Raw genomic sequence first — 14,724 nt, 5'->3', positions numbered from 1 at the left:
GTACCTCTTGTTCCATTGCTGGGAGAAGCATAGGATTGATTCTCCTCAGTTTTTGTTTAAAGGGTTTTTGATCAGGCTTGAGGGGGATAGTATGCTGGATAACAGAGGTATCATAGGACTTTAAATCCTCATAACTCCATGCAAAGACATCCTGGAACTCTTTAGAGAGGTCAATGTATTTAGGATTTTGGTCAGGAGGTAAGGAAGCAGACAATTTTATTATTTTGGGTTGTGCAGCAGTCCCAATGTTGCATTCTTCAATGGCAGAGTTAAGGGGCTGCATTTTTGGTTTTCTAGGGATGTCATTTGAGTCAAAGATATCCTCTAATGGAGTTAGGCCTGTTGGAAGAAAATTGTCCTTCAGTTCTATGATTCCAGCTTCAGCATTGGCCACTTCTTTACAACTGATTTGGTGAATTTGCTGAATGTTTTCTTTGTTGAAGATAGTTGGATTCAGCATTTGTTTTGCTGTTCTAGGTGATATTGTGTTGTTAATTTGTTCAAACAGTATTTGTGATTGACTTGCTCTGTCAAGTATTTGTGATTGACTTGCTCTATCAGTGTCAATATTTAATCCTGCAAACTCTTGTTGCAGCGTTAAAAAATTGTTTATTTGCATATCATCCTCAAATACTTGCCAATCTTTAACATTGTTTGGGATGGAGGGTCTATGTTTTATCTCAGCTGTGAAACAATTGTTAGGTTCCAATGGTAATTTGCAAGTACTAGCAAATGTGGCCAAACTATGAGCATGCAGATTGTGGGTTCTAGCAATTTTAGTGATTTGGAATTTAGAGAAAAAGTTTAGTATTTCAGCAACAGCAGACCTATAAGACCTTAGTCTTTTGTCATTGGTGACAAAATTTCCCTTCACTTGTTGGATAACTAAATCTGAATCTCCCATGATTGAAACCCTGGCAGCTTGCAAGAACTTTACTAACTTGAGGCCTAGCAAAAGAGCTTCATATTCTGCCATGTTATTTGTACATCTGAAGTTTAATCTATAGGCTCTGCCTTCTGCATAACTGTTTTCTTTATTGTGTACCCAAACTCCAGCTCCTGCCCCTAATTTGTTGACTGAGCCATCAAATTCAAGGAACCATAGAATATCTTGTTGGGAAGGAGATTTAATGATCTGTTCATGGGCTGGCAATGTAAGTTGAAGTTCTGGTTTTTCATCTGGCTTGTCTTTTAGGACAGTCTCATCATTTGATTGAATATGTTTGACAACTAGAGCAGCAGCAGTGTCTAGTGATTGATTGACTGTTGTTTCATGGGTGGTAATTCTTTCATTAGAGTCTTCCTCTTGTATGAGTATCTCGGTCTCAACATCATTTTCTGAGAGAGTTGTGCTGTCATTGAAGAGAATGTATGAGTCTATGTCTGAATGGACAGCATATATGGGAAAGTTTTGAGGCTTTTCTTCACTGCTGACCATGTATTTCATGAGTGTTTCTCTGTATAGTCTTTTTGGTTGCCCAAAAACAGAGATGGTGGCATATGACATGTCTAATTGTAGGGAACCTTGGAGTTTAGCTCCCCATGATCTTGATAACAGCATCCCATACTTAGGTGGGATATCAGCAACTACAACATCCATTAGAATTGTTTTGTTTGGGTATTGAACCAAAGACACACATAAATCTTTTATGAGACCTAAACACTTGACTTGGCTGGAGTCAAAGGAAAACAGGTCCTTGTATGGTCTTGTTATATCCAGATTCAATCTCTCCATGGCTGATTTTGGCATGAGATTGTGAGAGGCACCTGAGTCAAACATTGCATTATGTAATATTTTATCATGAATATGTAAGCTGACATAAAAAGGTAATACCCCTGTGACTACTGTTTTTCCATCCACTTCTGGGCCAAACAGTAATTCTGGGGTGTCATCCAACACATTAACATCATATTTGTTGCTAGTGAGTTGAAGGGACTTCTTGATCTGTTGTTTATAGATGTCATGCTTGGCTAGTTCTGAGAGAGGAATTGCTATCTTTAGTTTGCCAATTTCAGTTTCTAGGTCAAAGGGTTTTTCAGATTGGGTCTTAGGGTTATGGATAACAGTCCTTTCCTTGTTCACTAAATCTTCTTGTTGATTCTTATCTTGATTTTGGGAATTGTCCCTTTTACCCATCTCTTGAGGAGTAATATTTAAATTAGGGTGAAAGGATGAAGTAGCCAGAGGCTGCTGTTTTAAGGACAATGGTTCAGTGATCTCTTCAATAATTACTTCTTCTGCAGGTGAATTTGTTTTGTCATTAGGCTCTGTGACTATGGCTCTTTTAGGCTGTTGATTATCCTTTACCTTTTCAGGCTGATTTACATTCACAGTTCTGCTCCTTAGCTTGTATTGTTTATGGACTTCATAAACAGCAGTGTCATAGCCTTGTTTAAAGTCAAAGGATTCACCTGATTTAGTTTGGAACAATTTGATTTCATCATCCTCATGATCTTCTTGTGTTAAGAAAACTTGACTTTCACCATCTAGACCCATTAAATTAATCTGAGGATCTTCATTGGGTTCAGTTGATGTGGAAGTCTCTGCATAATTTTCTTGGAAAGGGGGTCTTATGTCTTGGTCAGCACTGGTCTTGCCAATGCCTGGGTTTTGAGTTCTCCTAAAATTTGGATTCCTAGGAGGGTTGTTTTGTGGTGCTTCCCATGATGATTTTCTCTCAACCGATTCCACTCTATCACCCAATCTTTTCATTCCATTGAGTATAGCATCCAGTTTTTGATCAAAGGCATAGGGTTCCTCTTTGAAGGCAGTCCTCTTTTCCAACCTTGCTCTGTTCCTTTTGGCAATTAGGTAAGCTTCCACTGTGACAGCAACCCTTTGGGCCTCTGCAAGGGTTTGAGGGTCTCTTTCCTTTAACTGATAGGCCATGTCAGGGTCAAAACCATCAGGAAATTTGTACAAGGCTAAATCAGGAGGGGGTCTTAAATTTTGTGGGATTGCGTTATATACATTGTTAAATCTTCCACAATACTCCAAAACAGTCTCTTGGGGACCTCTTTTGATAGTGTCATATTCCCCAAGTATGTGCAGAGGATCTTTCTTTTTCTCCCATCTGTTAGTAAAGGCTTGATACAGCTCATCAGGAGTTGTGATGGAATTTGCATTCAGGGATCTAAACCAAGTTCTTACATCCCCAGTTAGGCTTTGAACAAACATCCTCATTCTCACACTGTCATCATCTATTTCATAGGTCTCAAAATGGTATTGCATCCTTTTGGCATGCTGAACAGCTGTCAAAGGGCCATTGGAGTCAAAATATGAGATTTTGGTTTGGTAGTCCTGGGGTAGAGCTGCAACATTAGCTGGTATTTGCAAGGGTGCATACTGGTTAGCCATATTCACAGGGTTTAAGGGGTTGACAGGGATAAATGGGACCGGGGTGACTGGTATAACAGGGTTAATGGGAGGGGTAGAAACTGGGATGTTGGTTAAGGGAGTATGTGCAGTGGATGTGGGTGTGAAAGGAGGGCTGTGAGATGTAGAAGGGGAACTGGGGGAATCAAGGGTAGATCGAAATAGAACCTTGATTGGAGTTGGAACAAGGTTTGGATAACCTGTTTCCGGAGTTGAGTCAGCAAGAGTTTGTTGTCCCTGCTGCTTCCTGATGATCCTAGGGATTATATTAGGATTTTCAAAAACAGCTGGTGGTTCTGGGTCAGGATTTGACCTAGTATGTCTGGTTTTCCTTTTAGGAGCTAGTTTCTAAACTTCTTTTTGGTATTTTGCAGGATATTTTTGTGTCTACAGAGGCCAGACAAGATTTTGAACTTACTGTATATTTTCCAAAGCTAGCGGCAAAGGGAATGAGCAGCTTTCAAGAGATAAACAGAAATTAGAAAATCTTGAGGAACTCCCCAGTGGAGTCGCCAATTATGTTAACACCCAGGTTGTTCCCTATGACTCCCAAGGGAATACGGCCGGGGTAACCACTAACCAATCTTTGGATTACAGTTTCTAGCCAAACTGTAATCAGAGAGGGCTCTCTCTTTATGATTTGTCTCTGTTTTGATAGTGTTTTAGGCTAGCTATTATGCTCAGGTTTTTAGTTTGTGTTTTGGTTGAAGGACTTCTTTCAGTGCTTAAGATGTAGTGTCCAGACAGTAGTATATCATTGGGCAATGGAGTCTAGAGCTGTGAAATGTTTTGAAATGCTGGAGTGATGATGTTCAGACTGCAGGGCCTATTGGGTATCTCAACAAACAAAATTTAAACTTAAGTGGTGATGTATGGTCAGCCAACAGAAAGCAATTAAGAATTCTCCATTAAGCTGGTGATGTGAAAGTGAAACACGTTGCACAGGAGCAAACTTGAATTCCTGAAGCAAAGGTCACTGTGAAAGATATATTCTGAAAGTGCAGCAATTAAGAATTACACTTATCAAGATTATAGCTGAAGAAAACATTCATTAACAACATAGATTGAACTCAAGGTATTGCATGAATAAATCCTAAAGGTTATTCTTTTTCTTTGTTGCTAAACACTTAGAAATTAGAAACATATATGGATTGTGACAAATTGAAACACATAACAAAGAGAGTTACAGAAAAACTTATTGTATTGTGAGGTACACAGGAATCCTGCGGTTTTTCAACAAACACCAGAACGCATTCAACACTTCAGAACTCCGAGAAATTCCATCACTTTCTTTATTAAACTCTGAAAGGATTACAGCATAAGAACTTCTTCAAGAGAAATCAACAACAACAACCCTTGCAAGCTTGTGCGAGGGGCAAATATATACAATCGGTTATACAAAATATCTGAGTGCTAAGTTATCTCAGAAATTAATACGTTCACCAACTTTTCAAGATATTAGATAAGAAAGTTATTACATCATTGAATACAAAGTAAATGCATCTTTATATCTGTCAGAAGATATTTTGGCCTTTGGAGGCCACTGAGTCGGTTGGAGTGATCTACATTAATGTTGAGAAATGCGCTTTTGGAGCTGCTCTGCTGTAGCTTCTCGGCCTGGAAACCTGTAGCTTCTCACCTTGCTTTGTTGGCCGTAAATTCTGCTGAGTTGGCTCAGCTTTAATCTTTCATGCATGCTGATTCTTTTAAACTGTCCTATGTATGACAATTTGCATTTTCCATGAGCAAAATTTATTGAAAGGCTTCCTGTTTATAAAATCATCTGTATGGCCTTAGTCCACCATTCTAGTGTAGGTAGTTGATGCCTGAGAATTGCATCCATAGTCTCCTCTGCCTCTGTATATTTGTAAAAATTGGGAGGCACTTCAAACAGGTGTTTTATTTCATTCATTATAAAAAATAAACTTTCTACTCTATTGTAGAGAGTCTGTCCTGTGGCTGGCCCTGTTTCCTCTGAGGTGCTGGGCTTCTCATTGATCTGACTTGTGGAAAATGCATTAACCCTTTTGGCATACTGCTCATGTGTGAACAGTCTCCCTGCGCTGTTCAGTAAGCTAGGGAGCCCTCTGTTTTCTAATACTTGAAATTTCTCCACAAACCTGTTTACCTCAGTCTGCATGTCCTGGGTTCTTCTCTCTAATGTCTGCACCAAGTTTCTTAGTGTAAGGACCCTCTTGATTAACTGAATGTGCTCAGTTCTGTTTGAAATTCCCATGGCAGCCAACTGAGTACTTGTTCTATTGTTAAGCACATTAATCATCCTGGTGGCCACTTCAGGCATATTGCTTAGAGCAACCCTTGATCTCTGAATTTCAGTCTATGCTTTTGGAATGAGCTCTAACTGCTCATGGATTGTTTCAATGTACTACCATTGGTCATTAATAGATTGGCCAATATTAGCCCACAACACTATTTTAAGCTCAGCCACAACCTTATCTAATTTGAGCTCATTCTCTAGCTCTTTGATCCTGTCTTTGAGGGCTTTTATCTCCCTGCCCTTTTCTGCCACAGACTACTTGGACTTGTCATATCTATCATTTACTTTGGCCAATTTCTCCCTGGTCTCATTCAGCTCTGTCATTTGAGCTTCCAGGGCCTGAATCTCATTTCTTAGCTTTTGCATATCCAAGCTAGGGGCCTGCTCTGTTGTTGGTGGTGCAGAAGTAGATGGTGCTGCTTTTTCATTCTGTTGAGGAGGTGGAATAGTAGTTGGAGGAGCTTCCTCAAGGTTAATGACTTGAGGAGGAGGCTGGGAGGTCTGACCTTCTTCTCTTTGTTTCAGAGTTGCTTGTAATGCTGCCTGTGCAGCCTCTGATTCTCCCAGCTTTTCTTGTGTCTGGATAAGCTGTTTATAGAGAGACACCAGCAAAGCTGTGGCATCTTGATCATGCCTTTGTTGAGCTACTTCATCTGTTTGAGGGTGAATTGTGGCTGGGAGTTTGATCTTTCTCCTCAAAGCTGCCATATCTGCATCCCTCAATTTTAATATTTCTTGTATGCCCTTGATATCTTTGGGATCATGCCCAATCTCAATAATTATATCTTCTAAGGACCTTATTCTGTTGTCCTTTGCTTGTGAGGATGCCCTTTCCAACTCAAGTTGGGCAGCTGTATTATTAAGGCTATTTTCTAGTGTGATGTTATCCAATGTCTTGTCTGCCAAGGAAGCATAGACCATCTCACCTGTTTGTTTGTGCAATTCAATTTTATCCATTGGGTGGATGTCCTTGGCCAGGACCTCAAGATTGGTCCTTAAGTAATCTGAAGGGGACTGTGGCTGCAATGTAGTTGGTATGAGGTGACTCATGATCATCTTACCCTCCTGGACATCATATGCAGACATTAGTCGCTGCTGGTTGGTGGGAGCCATTTTCAACAAATGGTTATATAGCTGTATCTTTATGGGCTCATTCCTTTTCTTTATTTCAATGAACTGCTGTTTAATGCTCGGTTCACCCTCTCTTTGTTGGCTAGAAGAGCTGACTTCTCCTCCCACTGTCCTCTCTTGTTCCTGTTGGAAGGAACTTGCAGATGCCTCCAAACTGGGCGGGCCCATACCCAAAGATTGCCCTATAGGCATCTCTTCCTCTGAAAGGGGATTCATGCTGTGCCTCTTCTCACCATGACTTGTTGATGTAGTCAAGGGAGTCTCTCTATCCCTTTTCCTGCTTACATCCTCCTTTTGTGGAGTTTGGAGGACTGAGGTTTCATTAACAGCTTCTTACCTAGGAGGTACTATGTTTTGAGCCTGCTGCTCAGTGAGAATTGGGGCCTCAACTGCCCCTTCTTGTTGTGTGGGCTACTCTCTATCATGCTGCCCTTCTCTTTGCTGTGATTCCTGTTGTTGCTGTTGCTCTACCTGCTGCTGCACTTCTTCTTGCTGTTCCATCTCTTTTTCTGCTTGCCCTTCAGTCATGGGAGGTGGCTGTTCCTTCTCCACCTGTTTTTCTTTGCCTTTGCTGCATGTCTGTTGAGTGTCCATGGCAGCTTGCTGATGTGTTGTTGAAGAAGAGGCAGCTGCTCCAAGTTGCCTTTGATATGATAAGGAAACCTGTCCACAAGTTTCCAAGTCAGCCTCTTTTTGCATATTCCTAGCCTCTCTGTCTAGTATCTGCTCTCTAGAGATTGGCTCTTCTAGAGTGCCCTCTTTCCAGCCTAAAGAATTTGCATATTTTTCAATATGAGGCAGCTTAACATGTGAATAGGTACCCAATTTGTGTTTTATCCTCCTGAGGGAAATAAAATGATTACGGTCATAAGGTGACCATTTGAAACTGGTTTGCAATTTGAGGCTTGCTAGGATCATATCTGCCTCCTTCCATCCCTCCTCTCTTTTGTTGTACAAAAAAGGGCCTAGCTGGCTCCTTACCTTCAGTTGTACCTTCTTGTTTTTGCTTTGGAAATGGAAGTAGTCAGCATATCCAAACTGCCTGAAGTATTCTAGGGCAAACAGTCTCATAGGGACATATCTTGGCAGTCTGTAAGGGTCCAATTCACAGCCATATACTCTGATCACTGTGTGGTGTTGGTAAAAATACCAATCACCAATGCTGTAGGATTTGGAGAGATGAAGAATTCTCTGCATGTCATCGGTCAACCTTGGAGGAGGGACACCATACAGCAATGTCATAGCTGGGTGAATGAACAGGTCTATAAATTCACAGTATGTGTATGGCGATTGAGAAACATGATGGAAAACTGGAGTCCAAAACACAACTGACCTTGGATTCCCCTGGGCATTAAGTTTCTTGAGGGGAATGGAGAAATTGTCTGGCTGATAAAACAAGAACAGGTGGTAGATGTATGAGGTGTATCTGAACACCCTTTCCCTTGGTAGATTCATTAGCTGTTCATGGATCTTTTCTGCAATATAGGTGGCATAGTCATAGTGTACAGTTGGAGGTTTTCCAGGAGAAAACATGGACAACATTGCCATTATAGTGTCATCAACATCCTCAATTCCTTTAAAGCCCAGGACATAGCTGATCAAATCCACTAGCATTCTGCCCAAGTCATTCAGGTAGTGATATCCAATAGGAGGAGTTCTCATAGTTTCAGAGCTTGGCTGTACAAATAGCTGGTTAATTTTGATAATCTGGGCACTTGACAAGTTACTCCCCTTCTTTATTAAATCCAACATGGAAAGAGGGGTCAAAGGCCTTGCACTATGGAAATGCAGCATCTCATTTATGGTTTCTGGAGTGATAAAGAACAAAACTGAGCCTGTAGGACTGAGAACAGCTCTCTGGCAAGGATGATAGCATTCCTGGCACTTGTGGATCAAGTCTGGGAGGGCATTGACTTGAGGGAGGTTGTAAATGGGCAAATTTGAGTCCCAAATCCCTAAAATATCAGCTCCATTAAGGTGTTGGGCTTTCAATTCATTTAGCATGTGAATATTGAACTTGGAACCCATTGGAAACCAATCTAACATCTGATAATCTACATCTCCTAGGGCTTTCCATGCTATCTCCCTGTGAGGGGCATTCAGAGGCTGAACATTCAGGGCTATTGGTGTCTCCATAGCTAATAAGGCTTCAGATTTGTATGTAAATTGGTTCTGAATGATCAGAGCAACCCGGAGGAGTTTCTTTACAATGGAAGTGTGATTTTCAAGGAATAGAGGGCAAATGAACAGCTGCAGCAATTTGAAATATTGCTTTGAAGTGTAAATATGTCTAGTATCAATCTGTCTCTTTTAGCAGGTATGTACAGTTTGAGTGACTGGTTCGCGATTGCGCGAACAGAGTACAGTTTCTTATGAAAATGTGGGCAAACAAGGCTCAGCTGGTGCTTTTCGACCTCACAGTTGTAAATGGGGGCTAGGCACAAGGATTTCGCCGGTGAATTATAAGTTTCGGTGTCTTTTAAGCTATTTGAGGGAATTCACAGACAAACTAGGCGTATGAAGGATTTACAAAGGTAAATACCTGGTAAACAGCGAGCAACGGTCACGAATCTATGTAGAAATGGTGCGCCGGAGGTGTCCAAATCGATTTCAGCAAGGTGGTGCAAGTTTGGACGTGAAGAAACCATGCAGAGAAAGCAACAACGAATTTGCAAAAAGTATGAAAAAACGCGAAAATTGGCCTAAATATGGATTTTTGGCATATTGGCGCGTTTTTTTGGATGACGTCAGCATGATGTCATCGGGTGGGGTCAAGGTCGGATGATGTCAGCATGACGTCATCGGGTGACGTGGCGAGCTATGATTGGTCCACGGGGATAGTGAGGTGGCGGACATATCAGCGCGGGGGCGGACGAAGGAGCTGATGCGGCGGCGGGGTGGCAGTGACGTGGTGATGACGCGGTGATGACGAGGGCCTGGCAAAACTGGTGGTAAACGGAAAAAGCGGTAATGGTTTTCTCGGACCGCCTACCATACGGCGATGGTTTTGTTAGAGGGCAACCCGAGAAATTGTGAGGGCGACGCGTGGCAGAGGCCTGACGTCACCCTCTGACAGTTTCTCGGGTACTAACTGTCGGACGTCGGGCCCAACCCGATATGTATAATGACCGTCCGATCTAAAGCGCTCGATCGGACGGTTGACGGGTCAATGAAGTGATCGGTCAATACAGAAGGGGGGTGGGGATTAAAATAATACTTCTTTCGGGATTTGTGCTCGGCGGAAAATATTTTGGGATATGGTATTTTGTAATGTTTTCCAATGCAAAAATAATGCGGCCCCGACACTTTGGATAAGTGAACAAAAGTGGGTTTTGATATTATTTTGCAATTTAAAGCGGGTATGGGTAAAAATGGGTCTTTTATAAGGTTCTCTCAGCAAAGGAAGGTTTTAATGGGCCAAATGAATTCAGAAGGGGGGAGGGGGGTTTAGACTTAGGTTCATCAAAGTGACCAGATGCCATTTTGACCCCTGACAGAGCAAATATGGCTATAATGCCAAGGGGAGGGATATTTATACAATGTTTGGGGTTTATACACCATGGTGTTATAATACTAGGGAAGGGGTAGCATAGGGGGTTTATACAATAAAGTTAGGGGTTAATATGGATGAAAAGGGTGAATGAGGGGAGATAGCTCTAAGTTTGTTTGAAAACCACTTAGTTCAGGGAGTAGAACAAAATGAAAAGAATTTTAGACAAGAAATGTGGCTTTTGCAGGAATAAGAACCACTATAAAACCATCAATTCTTCCATGAATCTCAACTGATGATGGGATGTTAGTAATGAATGGGAAGGGGGATAAGTGGGAAGTTAGACATGCTTCTTTGCTTTGCTGCAACCTGATAGAGAAGAAGGATTTCTCAATACATTGATTCTGCTTTTGTGAAATAGTTTAGCATACCTTCAATTATAAGGAATGACACTTCTGCAACCCCATCTGCCTACCCATCTACTTGCCTAGCATTTTTTTTTTTCCTCTTGGAGGGTGCACTTAGGCTTGCAGACCCTTATTTGCCTTTTCTTTTCTTTGGCTTTTTTCTTTTGTTTTTCTATCTACTTCTACCCTTATTTCTTCCAAGGTCCCAGAGTAAGCAGTTGGGAGCCTTACTTTCTCTACCTGAGCTACTTGTCTGCCAAGATTAAACAGTTTGGACAGACTTCTTTCTCTATTCTACAACTGGAAATTTAAAACATGGCATGATCCAGATTAGGAAGTTGGACCATCCATCAAAATTGAGTCCACATCAAGCTATAAGCACAGCTTGTTTTCTTTTGAAAATATGGGATCTTTGCCCCATCAAAGCAGAGCATATTTGGACCTTTCCCTGCCAATCATGAAATATGAAACCTATTGGAAAAGGTAGCTAACAGGTGGATATCGCCACCATCCATGATTTGGTTCTTAAGGTGATACTGTTCACGATCACACGTGCAGCCGTGGTACAGGCGCCCCATGAGGCAAGCAAGAATCATCTGTTACTGGCGACAGAATGTCTCAGCCCCACCATTTTTGACTGGGCTACAGCGGTGACTACTAATATCAAAAGGCAGCTTACAAAGTGTAAGCGCGGGGGAGTGAAACAGTTCGGGTATGGCTCGATTGTGGTGTCGTTCTTCTTGGAACGATTACCCTTATTCCAGTACCAGGGAGCTGTAGTAGCGGATCCATTACCACGAGAGCCTAGGATGGCTCGCTGGGCAGCATTGATGCCCAGAGGAGGAGGGGGCCAGCAGATGTCTTCGCGGCCCAAGTTCTTCATATGGCTTCGCCACCAGCTGATCGTGGTAGAGGACGGGCATACGCGGGAACCAACTTCATGGGGGACCCAGACCTCCCACTGCCAGAGGGAGAGGAATGGGAAGAGGAGTTAGGTATGATCTTCTCTTTTTGATGTTTCTATGTATTTTTTTATTTTTTTTGTCAATACATGCATGTTCTGATGACAGTTGTATATATATGCAGATGTGGGCCTAGAGCGACCAGCCGGCTTGTCTCCTATAGCGCGGAGGGACCAACCTGTAGCTGACCCTCAGGCAAGGGGTGCCGTGGGGGAAGAGCTGGTGCAGAATCTCGAGGGACTTACCCAAGGGATTCCAGGCTATGCTAGATTGGCGGATGTGCCGTTTGCATACCAGAGGCACACGGTGGGGGTGTCGACCCGCATCCATCGTCTGTTGAGACGCTTGGTGCGCACGGTGGCGTGCTATCATGAGCACCACCACGAGTAGACTCCTAGGTTTCTTTCATGCATATTTTTTGAGGGACATGTTGTCCAAGGATGTATCAGGATGAACATGTACTATTTTTGGGTTTTGTAACGCACACGATGCAAACATTATGACACACACATATATATATACATATGCCTATGGTTTATTATTGTGCTTTTATGTGCTTTCTTGTATGTTGTTTTGATTATAAATTACGCAAATGTCTATCTAATACATGATTGGCTAATGCATCAAATAATGTGTTTAATCGTCGTGGAATATGTTGATATGTGATAAAGTCAAAATTCCTTTCTAACAATTTTTTACGTAAGTACAACCTTAAAATTTGACGGTCTCTGACGAAATATCGCCCATTGAGCTGACGGACGACAAGCTGAGAGTCTAGGTTAACAAGCAATGTACGGATACCGAGATTAACCGCCTCAGCTAATAATTCAATAACAGCGCTATATTCAGCAACATTGTTTGTAGTACAGCCTAAACAGACACCTTGAAGGTCTATCAACTCACCGTGAGGATCGTAGATCACCCACGCCGCAGAGGACAAATTATGAGTACTGCGGCAGGCACCATCAGCGAAACCAATGTAAGGTGCACCCGACATCTGCACAAGAAGCAAAAAGACACAATAAGGGGCAATCACGCTTTCACACCAAACCGAAAACATGAAAACTCACACACACACACACAAAGTACAAATCGAAGCACATGAATTATGCATAGTACTTTTTCAAGTACAGCCCATTGCGGGGCTTATCAAGAGGATTACCTTCGTAGTCAATTAGCTCGTACGCCCCTTTTTGCAACACTCTCTTTACAATGTAAGGGCCTAGCCACATGGGCTCGAGTTTGCCTGCCCCCAGCTTGTCATTGGCTTGGTCGTATAGCAGGACAAGGTCTCCCTCAACAAAGGAACGAGGATGAATGGTATGGTCAAAATGAGTTTTGACTCTCTTCTTTTGAGCTTCGATAGCTAGAGAGGCTAAACGACGGGTCTCGTCTAACCATTCTAGATAAAGAAGCCGTTCCTCTACCAGAGTGGTGTTGGGAAGCAACTCGACGGCTATTTTCAACGAAGGAATTTCACATTCTATAGGAAGGGTAGCCTCCAGTCCATAAACTAGTTGAAATGGAGTGAAACCGGTGGCGTCCTTCACAGAGGTTCGGTAGGCCCACAAGGCGGGAAACAACATCAGATGCCAATTAGACTTATGCATGTCGACAGTACGTTGAAGCATCGTAACCAAAATCTTGTTAACAGCTTCAACCTGGCCGTTAGACTGAGGATAGTACGGGGTTGAACTATCGTGCCGTAAGCCTAGTTGGGTTGTCAGCTCGGTCATCATGTGATTACGGAAATGCTTTCTGTGATCTGTGATGATGGCCTGTGGAACTCCGAACTGCGTAATAACATGATTGAAAAAAAACTGTGCCACTGTATGACCGTCTTCAGTTAATGTGGGCATCGCCTCGGCCCATTTTGTAAAGTAATCGATGGCAACGATAATAAACCCATGCCCCCCGGCTGAGCGAGGCTTACAGGTTGTATAATCAATGCCCCATTTTGCAAAAGGGCCTACGGTCACAACAGGTTGCAGCGGGGCCGGTGGCGCACGCATCTTCCGCTGGTATATCTGGCATGCATGACACGAACGGACAACAAGAATGCAATCCTTAAAAATGAAGGGCTAGAAATAACCGGCGCGAAGGATTTTTTGAGCTGTGGCTTATCCGGACATGTGGCCACCACAGGCGCCAGAGTGGCAGTCATTCAGGACTCTCTCGGCTTCCTCGAGGGTAAGACATCGGCGGAGAATGGAGTCAATGCCGAGGTGGTACAAGGTGTCCCCTATGATCTGATAAGGTTGAGATTGATGGCGGATCCGCCGCCGAGCATCTTTGGATAGGGCGGGGTGGAACGAGGAGGTTTGTAAATAAACAATAATATCCCCGTACCAAGGATCGAAAGTGCTGATCAGGAAAAGAGTTTCGTCCGGGATATGATCTTCTGAAAGAGAGGGTGCAGAAGGAGATGGCAAAGAATAGAGCAATTCAGTAAAGACCAGAGACTTCTTAGACTTGGCAGCAGTAAATTCCAAGTCAAACTCTTGGAGGATTACGATCCATTTTGAGTATTTGCCCCCCAGCAACTGACGCGACAAAATGTACGTCATCGGGTTGCAGTCAGAAATCACGGTCGTGGTGCGCAATAGGATATAATGCCGGAAACGTTGGACGGCGCACACAACGGCCAATGCCAATTTCTCAACGTAACCGTAGCGAGTTTCTTTATCCAGAAGGTTGCGGCTGAGGTAATAGATAACATGCTCATTGCCGTCATCATCATCTTGCACTAGAACCATGCCGATAGTGGTATCGGCAGCGGCCAGATAGAGAGTATAATCACGATGGTAGTTCGGAGGTCTCAATAATGGAGCGGAAACAAGGAGACCCTTGAGACGCTCAAAAGACTCCTGAGCGGTAGCATCCCAATGAAAGGGTGTGTCTCGCTTCAATAATCGTGTAAAACCCTTAGCCACCTCGGCATAATTCGGAATGAATCGTCTGAGCAAATTTTCTTTGCCCTGCAAGCTCTGCAACTGCTGCAAAGAAGCAGGGGGAGGAAGATTCAGGATGGCCTTGACTTTGAGGGGATCCAAACGGATGCCTTCTCGGGAGACGATAAA

This window comes from Pinus tabuliformis, chromosome 3_2, assembly GCF_031772625.1.
Source record: "Pinus tabuliformis cultivar Carrire ecotype Pingquan chromosome 3_2, CPIR1, whole genome shotgun sequence".
NCBI lineage: Eukaryota > Viridiplantae > Streptophyta > Pinopsida > Pinales > Pinaceae > Pinus > Pinus tabuliformis.
The sequence above is the reverse complement of the archived record's forward strand: the minus strand, read 5'-3'. Positions refer to the sequence as shown.